This window comes from Heptranchias perlo, chromosome 8 (genome assembly GCF_035084215.1).
Source record: "Heptranchias perlo isolate sHepPer1 chromosome 8, sHepPer1.hap1, whole genome shotgun sequence".
Taxonomy (NCBI): domain Eukaryota; kingdom Metazoa; phylum Chordata; class Chondrichthyes; order Hexanchiformes; family Hexanchidae; genus Heptranchias; species Heptranchias perlo.
Window position 1 is genome coordinate 3,824,163 of NC_090332.1, and position 13,962 is coordinate 3,838,124.

At 46.9% G+C, this 13,962-nt stretch overlaps 1 long non-coding RNA gene across 2 annotated transcripts; it reads left to right on the forward strand.

The window, feature by feature from the left end:
• Positions 1-365: 365 nt before the first annotated feature.
• Positions 366-12,971, forward strand: LOC137324119 (uncharacterized). 2 transcript variants are annotated; one of them, XR_010963500.1, is made up of 4 exons: positions 366-459; positions 2,473-2,599; positions 10,453-10,620; positions 12,224-12,971. It is a non-coding gene; the product is annotated as an uncharacterized lncRNA (long non-coding RNA). The 2 variants fall into 2 exon arrangements; XR_010963499.1 differs by lacking the exons at positions 366-459; positions 2,473-2,599 and adding an exon at positions 11,451-11,598 and having other exon boundaries at positions 10,601-10,620.
• Positions 12,972-13,962: the final 991 nt, after the last annotated feature.

Consider the following 13,962-nt stretch of genomic DNA (forward strand, 5'->3'; position numbering starts at 1 on the left):
TTAATGACACTGTCCCTTTAATAGTCTTACTACTTAACTCGAAGTACAGTTTTCATGGGTTTTTTTTGATACTTTGTAAACGGAGCAATTTATAGTTTCAGATTAAATAAACTGCTTTTAATATCCGGCACTCTGGAGCTGGGGAAAAAAACACATTATTGACTTCTATTCCAAAAACTTTTTATTTGTTGAAAACATTCTTTGTGTCCAGCTGTTCGAACAATGTTCTTGAAGACTATTTGTGGTTCTTTAAGAGTAACTGGCCACATGTGTTTTCCTCCTTTAAGAAATGAAAAAAAAAAGTTTTTTTTATTTAAGCCTGATTCGTGTTAATGTTGTTCTTCTTCTCCTTCTTTTCCTCCTTCTTCTTCTTCTTGTGTTGCTAGGAGGTGCGGCAGACGGGGCTTCCAAAGGTCCCAACCACCTTCCCCGCCCCAGCAACCTCTGGGTTTTAAGAAGGTAAGAAAGCACTGAACGAGAGAAGGTCATTCAGCTCACGCTCTGGTAGAGAGCAGGGTTCGGAGAGATGTGTGTCCGCCACAGGCTGGTGCCTGAATGGCAGGTTGCTCGGAGTCCGTGAAATTCAGCAACTAAATCCATTAGTGTCCGAAATTCCTGCTTGGTGACATTTTTCTTTAAATTCGAACTCGGGAACGTGGACGTCGCTGGCAAGGCCGACGTTTATCGCCCGTCCCTAGTTGCCCCTTGAGAAGGGGGCGGTGGGCTTTCTTCTTGAACCGCTGCAGTCCGTGTGGTGAAGGTTCTCCCACAGTGCAGTTAGGGAGGGAGTTCCAGGATATTGACCCAGCGACGATGAAGGAACGGCCGATATATTTCCAAGTCAGGATAGTGTGTGACTCGGTGGGGAGCTCGGAGACGAACTCAAGGGACATGGATCAGAGGCGGGTAAATGGAGTTGAGGTACGGATTATCCATGAATGGTGGAACAAGCACGAGGGGCTGAATGGCCTCCTCTTGTTCCTATGTTTCTTTGGTGGTGTCCCATCATGTTGCTGCTCTCGTCCTTTTCAGTGGAGGAGGCGACTCGAAGGGGAGGTGGAGTCAAAGTGCTTTCACAGCCCACTGTAACCAACATGTCATCAAGGGGAGAAAACATATCTAAAACTTATTTGGATTGGAGTCAGACTGACACAGGCTGTGATCTCACCTCAGGGTTTAGATCGTTAACAAACCTCTCGAATGTCTTGTCTGTGTGATTTATGATGTTACCTGAAGCCCTTGACTAGTTTACTGCCTCGTAATCCAGCCCTGTGCGTCGAGTATCCCCTGGATAATTTTGCTACCCACTTGCATCTGTGCACTTCATTTGTGGATTGTTACACAGGCGTGAAATCGCGAATTAAAGTCTCAACTAACTACGGAGGATATTCTGTTCACCCTAAAAACAAGTTGAAGAGGTTAACGGCAGCGTCTGATCCAACTGACGCGCTTAGGCTGAGGATGAATAATTGCTTGCTTTGGTTCCATATCTTGGTTCCTCATGTGAGATCTTCTGAGGGAGGCACAGATGATTCGTCCAAGTCTTCAGCTGGCTTGAAGCTTTGCCAGAATAGCTCGAGCTGCGGTCTGATAGTCCAGTGAGCTTTTCCAGTCAATAGCTCAGCCATACCGATAGGGTCCAAGGTTCAATCTCCGGGGTGTGTTGAGTTCCCTGAAGTGATGGTAGAGGTGCTGCAATTTACTGTAACGTCCCTGGTTTAGACCGGGGGGTGGGTGGGGTGGTGGGCACGGGGTGGCGGGGGCTGGGAAGAGGGGGCAATCAACCAGGGTTCCTGCTTATGGTTCCTGACAAACATCAAGTGAGGACAGGATCGGGACTGGCTAAGATTTTTCTTTATATACATTCTCGGGATGTGGGCATCACTGGCAAGGCCGGCATTTATTGCCCATCCTTAGATGCCCTGAGAAGGTGGTGGTGGGCCTTCTTCTTGAACCACTGGTAGCGGTTTGATACAACTGAGTGGCTTGTTAGGTCACTTCAGGGGGCAGTTAAGAGTCAACCATTGGGACCGGAGTCATATATAGGCCCAGGCCAGGTAAGGACGGCAGGTTTCCTTCCCTAAAAGACATCAGTGAACCAGTTGGGTTCTTACGACAACCCAACAGATTGACGGTCACTTTTACTGATACCAACTTTTCATTTTTTCTCAGATTTCTTTTTAAACTGAATTCAAATTCTCAAACTGTCATGGTGGAATCTGAACTCACATTCTCTGGATTATTGGTCCAGGCCTCTTGATTACTAGTCCCAGTATCATAACCACTACACTACTGCACTCTGGATTCAGTTGAATAGCATGGCAACACAGCTAGGCCGCTCAGTACTTGTGGGACCGTCCCTTGATGGGGCGGGGGAGAGGTGGGGTGGGGAGGGAGGACTCATAAGGCCTTAAGGGAAGGGAGAAAATGGACGAGAAAGATAATAGCTTAATAGGTTTACTTGTTTTCCAGGAGTCCTTTCCTATTTTAACATGGAAAACCACATCAGACATTAACCTGGCAACAACAGCGCACTATGTCCAAAATCAACGAGCTGTGAGCAGACGTTACAGGAAACTATGTTCCGACTGGAAAAAAAGTAAGACTGGGAACTGGGGGTGGTGGGTTGTCGGGGTGGCGGGGGGGGGGGGTCCAAGTTTTATAATCATGAATGGAATCAGTGAGGTGGGACGTGCAGAATTTCTGTCACCCAACCAGAAGGTTCTATTCTAAGGAAACTCCGAGCAAAAAACAAATCACCAGACAGCTCCAAATGTGAAGAGACTGCCATCTAGTGAAGAGGGAGTACTGACTCAGTTGAAGCATTCAACGAACAAACGGACAGATTGCTGATATAACAGGCAAAGGGGATGGGGGGGTAAATGAAAGTGGTCCAAGAAGGACGGCAATGGACCTGGATGACAGGTCAAGCTGTGTCACGTGGTATGAATGACCTCACAGTCCAATGCCTGAATTAGGCCACTGGACCCATGAAGACCATCCTCTCTCCTTCTCATTAAAACAACTACAAGAACAGAGCCTTTAACATAGTAAAACGTCCCAAGGCGCTTCACAGGAGCGATTATCAAACAAAATTTGACACCGAGCCACATAAGGAGATATTAGGACTGCTGACCAATAGCTCGGTGAAAGAGATAGATTTTAAGGAGCGTCTTAAAAGAGGAGAGGGAGGTGGAGACAACATAAAAAGAGGATATCAGAGAGGAACTGAATGCTGAAGTAGTTGAGAGTGAGACAAGCAATATTATGATGGCGAAAAGGAACTTTTTTTGGATAAAAACAGAAAATGCTGGAGAGGCTCAGCGAGTGAGGCAGCATCTGTGGAGAAAGAAACAGAGTTAGTGTTTCAGGTCGAAGACCTTTCATCAGAACTGGAAGATGTTAAAGAGTTAAAGTTTTTAAGCAAATACAGAGCCAGGGAAAGGGGGGGGAGGGGAGGGGAGGGGAGGGGAGGAAAGAACAAAAGGGAAGGTCTGTGATAGGATAGAGGGCACGAGTGATTAAATGACAAAAGGGATGATGGTGCAAGGCGAGGAAGGTGGGAATGGGACAGGTGAAGAAACAAAAGATTGACCAGGAGTAGCTGTAAATGGCAGCAGCAGAACCATTACCAGCACCGGCTGTCCGAAAAAATGGGAGCAGTGGTTATGGTCAGAAGTTATTGGAATCAGTGTTGAGAGCTTTAACTCTTTTAACATCTTCCAGTTCTGACGAAAGGTCTTCGACCTGAAACATTAACTCTGTTTCTTTCTCCACAGACGCTGCCTCACTCGCTGAGCATCTCCGGCATTTTCTGTTTTTATATTTCAGATTTCCAGCATCCGCAGTATTTTGCTTTTTTGTTTGGATAAGTTAGTTCGGCGAAAGGAAGAGAAATCGTTAAGGCCCAAAGGACTGCATCCTATTATCCCGAGGGAGATGAGGGAGGGAATTACCAAGGCCCTAGAAATTTATGCCTCAGGCGCTATTGAGCGTGGATGTGTGCTGGAGGATTGGAAAGTGTCCAGTGGAGGAGCCAACTTTAAAAAGGGAGACAGAGCTGATCCAGGTAATTTCAGGCCGGTTAGTTTAATATCTGTGATCGGGAAAATTTTAGGTCTTTAATTAAAGATGAAATTACCACATGTCTAGATAAAGAGAAAATAGTTAGAAGCAGCCAGCACAGATTTCAAAAGGGATGATTGTGCGAGACAAATCTCATAGATTGTTTTGAGGTGGTGGGTGGTGGAATGCGGTGGATGGTGTGTATGTGGACATTAGGAAAGCCTTTGACAAGGTACCACATGGGAGATTACTATACAAGATTGAGGGGTATGGAATTAGGGGAAGGATAGCAAACTGGATTAAAAATTGGTTAGAAGGGAAAAACCATAGATTAGGAATTAATGGCAGTTTTTCAGAATGGTTGGAAGTGGATAGCAGTGTCTCACAAGGTTCAGTTCTAGAGCCATTTCTGTTCACTGTGTATATCAATTAATTAAATAAAAATCTGGAATTAAAATACTAGTATCAGTAATGATAGCCATGAAACTACCGGATTGTCGTAATAACCCATCTGGTTCACTAATGTCCTTTAGGGAAGGAAACCTGCCGTCCTTACCTGGTCTGGCCTATATGTGACTCCAGACCCACAGCAATGTGGTTGATTCTTAATTGCCCTCTGAAATGGCCTAGCAAGCCACTCAGTTGTAAAAAATCTCGCTAGGGATGGGCAATAAATGCCGGCCTTGCCAGCGACGCCCACATCCCGTGAACGAATAAAAAAAAAAATATCAATGATTTGCATATAGACCGAGGGAGAGTCGTGTTGAAATTTGGAGATATCAAAATAGGAGACACAGTTCATTCTTTAGAAAACCAAAGGACACTGCAAAAGGGTATTGATAAAATGGGGGAGTGGGCTGAAAAGTGGCTGATGGAATTCAATGTCAGTAAGTTATCAGGAGTTATCCATTGATCAATACCAACAAAAATAGAGCAACAGATCATTCATCTCATTGCTGTTTGTGGGATCTTGCTGTGCGCAAATTGGCTGCTGCGTTTCCTACATTACAACAATGGCTACACTTCAAAAGAAATTCAATGACTGCGAAGTACTCCTCCATCACCATCCCTGGGTATCCCTGTCCCACAGGCAGGACAGACCCACCAGAGGTGGCAGCACAGTGGTATACGGTCAGGCGGGAGTGGCCCTGGGAGCCACAACATTGACTGCGGACCCCAGGAAGTCTCATGGCATCAGATCAAACATGGGCAAGGAAACCTCCTGCAAGGATTACCACCTATCTCCCTCCCTCAGCTGATGAATCAGTCCTCCTCCATGTTGAGCCAAGCTGTTCCACTACAGCTACAACACTGGCAACTACCCGACAATGTAGAAAATTGCCCAGGTATGTCCTGTCCACAAAAAGCAGGACAAATCCAACCCGGCCAATTACCTCCCCATCAGTCTACTCTCAATCATCAGCAAAGTGATGGAAGGTGTCATCGACAGTGCTATCAGTGCTATCTTACTCACCAATGACCTGCTCACCGATGCTCAGTTTGGGTACCACCAGCCTTGGCCCAAACATGGACAAAAGAGCTGAATTCCAGAGGTGAGGTGAGAGTGACTGCCCTTGATATAAAGGCAGCATTTGACCAAGTGTGGTACCAAGAAGCCCTAGTAAAACTGAAGTCAATGGGAAGCAGGGGGAAAACTCTCCAGTGGCTGGAGTCATACCTAGCACAAAGGAAGATGGTAGTGGTTGTTGGAGGCCAATCATCTCAGCCCCAGGGCATTGCTGCAGGAGTTCCTCAGGGCAGTGTCCTAGGCCCAACCATCTTCAGCTGCTTCATCAACGACCTTCCCTCCATCATAAGGTCAGAATTGGGGATGTTCGCTGATGTTCGCTGATGATTGCACAGTGTTCAGTTCCATTCACAACCCCTCAGATAGTGAAGCAGTCAGTGCCCACATGCAGCAAGACCTGGACAACATCCAGGCTTGGGCTGATAAGTGGCAAGTAACATTGGTGCCAGACAGGTGCCAGGCAGTGACCATCTCCAACAAGAGAGAGTCTAACCACCTCCCCTTGACATTCAACGGCATTACCATCGCCAAATCCCCCACCATCAACATCCTGGGGGTCACCATTGACCAGAAACTTAACTGGGCCAGCCATATAAATACTGTGGCTACAAGAGCAGGTCAGAGGCTGGGTATTCTGTGGCGATTGACTCACCTCCTGACTCCCCAAAGCCTTTCCACCATCTACAAGGCACAAGTCAGGAGTGTGATGGAATACTCTCCACTTGCCTGGATGAGTGCAGCTCCAACAACACTCAAGAAGCTCGACACCATCCAGGACAAAGCAGCACCCTTGATTCGCATCCCATCCCCCACCCTAAATATTCACTCCCTCCACCATCAGCTCACTGTTTCTGCAGAGTGTACCATCCACAGGATGCACTGCAGTAACTCGCCAAAGCTTCTTTGACAGCTCCTCCCAAAACTGTGACCTCTGCCATCTAGAAGGACAAGAGCAGCAGGCACATGGCAACACCACCTGCACGTTCCCCTCCAAGTCACACAACATCCCGACTTGGAAATATATCGCCGTTCCTTCATCGTCGCTGGGTCAAAATCCTGGAATTCCCTTCCTAGCAGCACTGTGGGAGAACCTTCACCACACGGACTGCAGCGGTTCAAGAAGGCGGCTCACCACCACCTTCTCAAGGGCAATTAGGGATCGGCAATAAAAGCTGGACTTTCCAGCAACACCCATATCTTGAGAATAAATAAAAAGAACATTTATCCTAGCGGGTATGAGGCAACAGCAGAAATCTACCCTTATGTGGCACTAACTCGAATTAAATTGGCAATTTCACTCAAAGAGAGACTACAAGGTTGGTCAGTGTGGCAAATGGGAGATGTCACATTGGTTCGGTAGGGGAGCTCTGTCACAGCCAGCATGGTGCAGAGAAGGATATCCTCTATATACAAACTGGATGTGAAAAACAGGCACAGGGGAGAGCAGGGGACTGGGGAGGAATATAGCAACAATAAGAAACATATAACTGGAACACTTTGTCACCTGCAGATTCAACTATATTTAAAACCTTCTCAAAGCCCATCTATATCGAAGAAATCTTTGGTCACCTCTCCTAACTTTCAAGACCCTGGGTGTCCATTGGTTTATCTATTATTCGTTTATTTATTTCTTCCTCCTTTCCCCAGGAAAAGCACCTTGGAAATCATGTTAAAGGTTCTGTATAAATACAAGTTGCTGTTATTCCTTGTTAGATTGTGCTATTTGAATTTTGTGAGTCTAGAGGTTTTGGAAAGGGCTCGATTTAACCTCCTTGGCGGATAAACCCTGTTAGTATTTGTAATTTGAGATGCAAATTAATGGGAATATTTCTTTGAGCTTCATACGTGACGTGCCAAGGTTCCATGGTGCGTATCAAGACAGATCACACAAAGCAGAATAAAACTCGGACTCCCGTCTGAAATGATTCCAAGGTTTATAAAAACTCAATGTTTCACATCGACCAGACTTGAGACACGCTGGGAATGTAACTCTGTCCCACGTGGAGGAGATGCAACTGCTTGGTGAAAATGTGCCTGAGGGTCTGATCAGCGTCTCGGGGCTTTCGAGTTAGGCCTTTGACTTTCCTTTGTTTCGCTCAGCTTTTTTTTTTCCCCTCCGTTGCCCACTCCTGGTGCCGAAGCTGCTTCTCAAAATTCTGCGGTTTTTGTGGAATGTTGAGATTTTCTTCCCTTTACGAGAGATCACAATCCACACATTCCGTGGTTGGAAGTGGACGATTTCATTCCAAAGATAATATCTTTCAATTTAATGCTTTATTTTTTAACTAAAATAAAAGTTGTCCTTCAGGAAAAGTGCCTGCTTGGCTCAGTTGGTAGCACTCTCACCTCTGAGTCAGATGTTTATGGCTTTAAGTCTCACTCCAGAGACTTGAGGGCGAAATCTAGGTTGACACTTTAGTGCCGTTCTGAAGGAGTGCTGCACTGCCAGAGGAGCTGTTTCTCAGATGAGATATTAAACCGAAGCCCAGTCTACCCTCTCAGGTAGACGTAAAAGATCCTATGGCACTATTTCAAAGAAGAGCAGGGGAGTTCTCCCCGGTGTCCTGGCCAATATTTGTCCCTCAACCAACATCATGAGAAAACAGATTATCTGGTCATTCTCACATTACAACAGTGACTACACTTCAAAAGTACTTCATTGGCTGTAAAGCGCTGTGGGACGTCCTGAAAGGTGAAAGGCGCTATATAAATGCAAGTTCTTACCATCGTTCATTCTCATCTTTGAGGTAGAAGGTTGTGGGCTTAAGCCCCATTCCAGGACATGAGTACGTAAGAGGGTAAATTTCTTCAGAGCATCTCCCGCTCTGCTGCTGGAAGTTCGGCAGAAACCACGAGGGAATCCACCCCCGCAATCTAGGGGGAGGGAGCACTGCGTCACTCGCGGTGCCGTCTTTCAGATAAGGCGTTAAACCGAGGCCCCGTCTGTCCTCTTAGGTGGACGTAAACAATCCTATGACACTAATCGAAGAAGAGCAGGGGTTTCCCTCCGGTGTCCTGATTAACAGCAGCACCTCGTCTCATTGCTGTCTTTGAGTTCTTGCTCTCTGTAGATTGCCTGTTGCATTTGCCTTCGAGACTACATTTTAAAAGTAATACATTGGGTGTGAAGAGGTTTGGGATGCCCTGAGGACATTAAAGGGGCTAAGTTCTTTGTTTATAAAACACGATCATCTTGACAGTGCTCTTACTTTTTAACTCAGTGGGGGTTAAACTGGGCTGTGTCGCACCTTTATTCAGGCACTATGCGGCCTCCAAAGGTCCCAAAATGGTGGCAGGAATCGAGTGCCCATCCCCGACCTGAAGTGCGCTGCCCGCGATATTGGGTAAAGACGAACAAGAGGCGTCCTTTACCCGCAACTGAAGCAGGCGTTCGGCTGTTTGCATATGCAAATAAGGGGCCCAATGCCTGCTTCAGGGCCCTGCTCCAACATTGGTTTGCCCCGAGGTGGCCAGCGCCAGGCCTAAACCAATCGTAAACATCGCTTACACAAAGAAAGGTAATTACTTACCACGATCACCATCGCGAATGCTGCCACAGCGGGTCCTGAGATCCCCACGCTCCAACCTCCAGACGTTGGCTCCGACCGCTGATCTCTCCACTGTCCCCCCCTCCCCCAGCCCCGACCTCAAGGCTCATTCGCCGATCGCCCTCCCTCCCACCACTGATTGCAATCCCCTCTGACCCGCAATCACTCTCTGACCGAGGTCTGATCTTCCTCCAGCCCGAGGCCCGATCTTCTTCCCTCCGATTCCAACCCCGATGCCCCGATCACTCCACCCCGAGCTCCACGATGCCAACCTCAAAGACCCGACCACTTACCCATGCAGTCTCCTCCCACAGTGCCGTCTTCAGTATAATGAGGTCCGAGGCCCAATATCCGGGTCTCCTCGGACCTCACCATTTGTGCTCCTTAAGTTCGTGTAGAAACATAGAAATTGCTGGACAAGAGAAAACACATCCATCTAGTTCACCTTCTACCATCCTGGTAATCGCTGATATCTCAATAATGGAGTCATTGACTAATCACAGCAACCAATCTCTATCAATGAGTCTACAACAGACCCAGACATGAGGTGAGGAAAACCCCCAGTGGTGGAGAGCTTTGGGAACCATAGGTCCAAAGTCACCTGTTGCTCCCAATCCTGTTACACTCACCACATGTCATGTCTCAAGTTACTCATATATATGAGAGTAAGTTCCACAATCCCACACTCTATGTAAGAAATCTGTGTTGGAAGAGACCATGGGTTGAAGATAGGGCTACAACTTTGTAGCTCCAGTCCTCCAATCCACCCTCCCTTGGACTGTAGCTCCCCACTGAAGTTGCCTGAGGTGCCTCATTCATTACTATTTGTTGCAGATAGAACGCTCCTCCCACAACCGCTCATTTGCTGAATTAGCCACACAGTGTGGAACGTAGGCACAAGTAGATCCCAGGTTCAACCTCAGCTTTGTGTTGAGTCAGTAACCAGATTTGTAGCTGTGATGCTACAATTGTCCCCAGCACCATTGGACTAAGGAGGGGAGAAATCAGCCAGGGTCCTCACCCCCAGTCGCTGCCCCGGTGGCTCCTGCTGGACCCCAGGCGAGGATAGGGTTAGGTTCTCCTGTGATGCACCTCATGGTCAAGCAGGCTCCATCACACACGATCAATGGCCACTTTGGCAAAGCGCCAGAGAGGAGTCTGAACCTGTGCATCCAGACCCTAGAATGAGTCAACAGCTTGAGTAGATGAGGGAGAAAACTGGAGGGGAGACGTGTGGGGGTTGGAGTATATTATCACTACTAATGTGCCTCATGGTTTCTTGTTTGAAAAATTCTGTCTCACTTTTAATAGGTTGCCAGTAATAAGTCAAGATCGGATATAAGATCATTCTGCTGGACAGTAAGTGAAGTCATCTATCGGTGTGTCAATTGTCCTCTCCAATCCTGTCACTTCCTATATTCCGATATTCCTGGACCCCTAAGTAACACAAGACTGTCGGAAGTACATTACGGCCTGCAAGTAAGCTTTGGACCCTTTTATCTCTAACCACAAAATTAAGATAGCAACACCAACAGTGATCTTGGTTGATGACATCTGGAGCAGGCCTTGTATGTGGGGATGAAAGGATCAGCATGTCATAATCTGTAAAGTGAATTATGGAAGATTATTAAAAACAGAGCACCCTCCATCTCACTAACTCCCGCTGGGATAATTCTACACATAAGATCTTACCAAAGGAATCCAAGACATCTGCTTGTACCCACTTTCTGAGGAGAGGTTGTCAACATGTTTGAGGGCTTTTCGTTATGTGATAATGGCCCAGAATTTGCTGTAGCGGGGCAGTGAACAGTGCCCACCGTTAGTTAAACCTGCCCTTTGCCCGTTTAATCTCCGTGATATTTTGCACCGCAAGTTGCTGGAAGTGGGAGATGGAAATGGCGCGGTGCCCCCTACAGGGCATCTGGGACCTGAGCGAACAGGGCAAGCAACTGGGTATCTCCTTATACAATCAGACTGAAGGATTGTAAAAGGACTGAGAAGGATGTGTGAGTTAGAGTGGGTGAATTCAATGTCAAATCAGGTGCAGAAAGAGAAATAGAGAGGGAAAGAAAGATTGGATTAAGAGAGAGAGAAAAAAGAGACAGAAAGGAAAAGTAAAAAAATAATAATTTTACATTTTTTAAAATCTCCTCCAACAATTAATACCTGAAGGAATGAGACTCCACACGTGTAATCGTTAATTTTCAGTGCCAGAGAGGTTGACTGGCAGTAATTAACACTTATCACGTCGTTAGACTGAAATGGACAAGACTTAACTTTCTGTGATGAATTTAGTTCGTATCTACCAGGCAAATACAGGAATTTCACGCCATTCAACGCATTTCATTGGTAAGGCAGACAGCGAGATGTCGTCTCAGACAGCAACTTTTGGATTGCCTCGTTTAACCGCGTAACTGGCCTCGCCTGAAGTTGCTGTGTGTTTGTGCATGAATAGCGGTAAGCACCATTAACCTCACCATTATTTTGACAGCAGATTCTGAGCCATTATATAGCACACTGTGTTAGGCTCCTGTAAACGCTTTTTGGATCGTAAACTTGAACTTATCCAAAACTCCGCTGCCCGTATCCTAACCCGTACCAAATCTGTTCACCCATCACCCCTGATCTACATTGGCTCCCTGTCCAGGAACAGCTCGATTTTAAAATTCTCATCCTTGTTTTCAAATCCCCCCACGGCCTCATCCCCTCACTATCACTGTAACCTCCTAGTGTCCTTCAGCCCTCCGAGATCTCTGCGCTCCTCCAATTCTGGCCTCTTGCGCACTCCTGATTTTCATCATTCCCGCATTGGCGTCCGTGCCTTCAGCTCTCTAGGTCCTAAGCTCTGGAATTCCCTCCCTAAACCTCCCCACCTCTCTCTCCTACTTTAAGACGCTCCTTAAAACCTACCTCTTTGACCAAGTTTTTGGTCACCTGTTCTAATATCTCCTCATGTGGCTCGGTGTCAAATTTTGTTTGATAATCGCTCCTGTGACGTGCCTTGGGATGTTTCCCTACACTAAAGGTGCTGTGTGAATGCAAGTTGCTGCTGTCGTTTTAATGCTGTTGTTTTGTTACCGAGGAACATAAGAATCGCAGGAACAGAAAAGACGATTGGCCTCAAATATCCATTGAGTGACCTCAATCCCATCTACGCATCACTTTCCTAGAAAGACATCTAGTTGCCTCTGGAACTCATTTATACCATTCATTTCAACAATCTTCCTGTTAACTCACTACCAGATCTTTGACCCTTTTTGTAAGAAAGAACTTGCATTTATAAAACGTCCCAAAATTGCTTTGCACCCAATGAAGTACTATTGTAATGTAAGGACGCCCCAGCGAACAGCAATGTGATAATGACCAGGTAACCTTTTTTTTATTGTTGGTTGAGGGCTAATTAATGGCCAGAACACCAGGAGAACTCCCCTGCTCGTCTTTGAAATAGTGCCATGAGATCTTTTACATCCACCCTTGAGGGGCAGACGGGGCCTCGTTTTAACATCTCACCCGAAGGGCAGCACCTCCGACAGTGCAGCACTCCCTCAGATCCGCACTGGGAGTGTCAGTCTGGATTTTGTGCTCAGGTCTCTGGAGTGTGACTTGATCCCCCTAACCTGCTGACTCAGAGGCGAGAGTTCTACCCACTGACCCAAGGCTGACACTTTGTGATAAAAAAAGGGTTTTTCCTGACTTCCCTTCTTTCTGCTAATTTTCTCATTTTCAAGCTTGCGTCCCCTGATATTTGAGTCCCTTGTCATGGTGAACAATTTAACATAGAAAATTGAAACATATAAAATTCTGACAGGGCTAGACAGACTGGATGCAGAGAGGATGTTTCCACTGGCTGGGGGGGGAGGGGGTCCAGAACGAGGGGGGTCACAGTCTCAGGATACGGGGTAGGATATTTAGGACTGAGATGAGGAGAAATTTCTTCACTCAGAGGGTGGTGAACCTGTGGAATTTTCTACCACAGAAGGCTGTGGAGGCCAAGTCACTGAATATATTTAAGAAGGAGCTGGATAGATTTCTAGACACAAAAGGCATCAAAGGGTATGGGGAGAGAGCGGGAATATGGTATTGAGATAGAGGATCAGCCATGATCATATTGAATGGCGGAGCAGGCTCGAAGGGCCGAATGGCCTACACCTGCTCCTATTTTCTATGTTTCAACAAAGAGTACAGAACAAGATAGGAAACAACTTGAATTACAGAATAGGGGAGTGGCCAGGTCAATGGATTGTAAGCGGCTCGGTGCACTTTCACTCCCCTGGTGTGGCGTGGAGGTGAGTTCATGATTTGCTGGCCCCGGGGATTTGGCCAGGGATCTCCTGCTCACTACAAAGCCCCACTGGAGCTGATACCTGATGCCTCAGGTTTGACCAGGAGCTGCCGTTTGGACCAGCAGTGAGAAAAGGGTCATCAAGAAGGAAGAGGGACTCTGTGAAATGAGAGGTGGTTGGAGAGGAGAGGACCTGTGTAAACTGGGAGAGAGCATCGTTGAACTGGAGAGTTAAAGGGGAGAGTGTCTGTGAATGGGGGGGGGGAGTTAAAGAGGAGAGTGTGTGTGAACAGGCAGAGTTAAAGGGGAGAGCTTCTGTGAACAGAAGGTTTAAAGGGGAGAGTGTCTGTCAACGGGGAGTTAAAGTGGAGAACCTCTGTGAATGGGGTGGATTAAAGGGGAGAGTGTCTGTCAACGGGGAGTTAAACAGGGGAGCGTCTGTGAACAGGGGGAGTTAAAGTGGAGAACCTCTGTGAACAGGGGGGTTAAAGGGGAAAGTGTCTGTGAACAGGGGGGTTAAAGGGGAAAGTGTCTGTGAA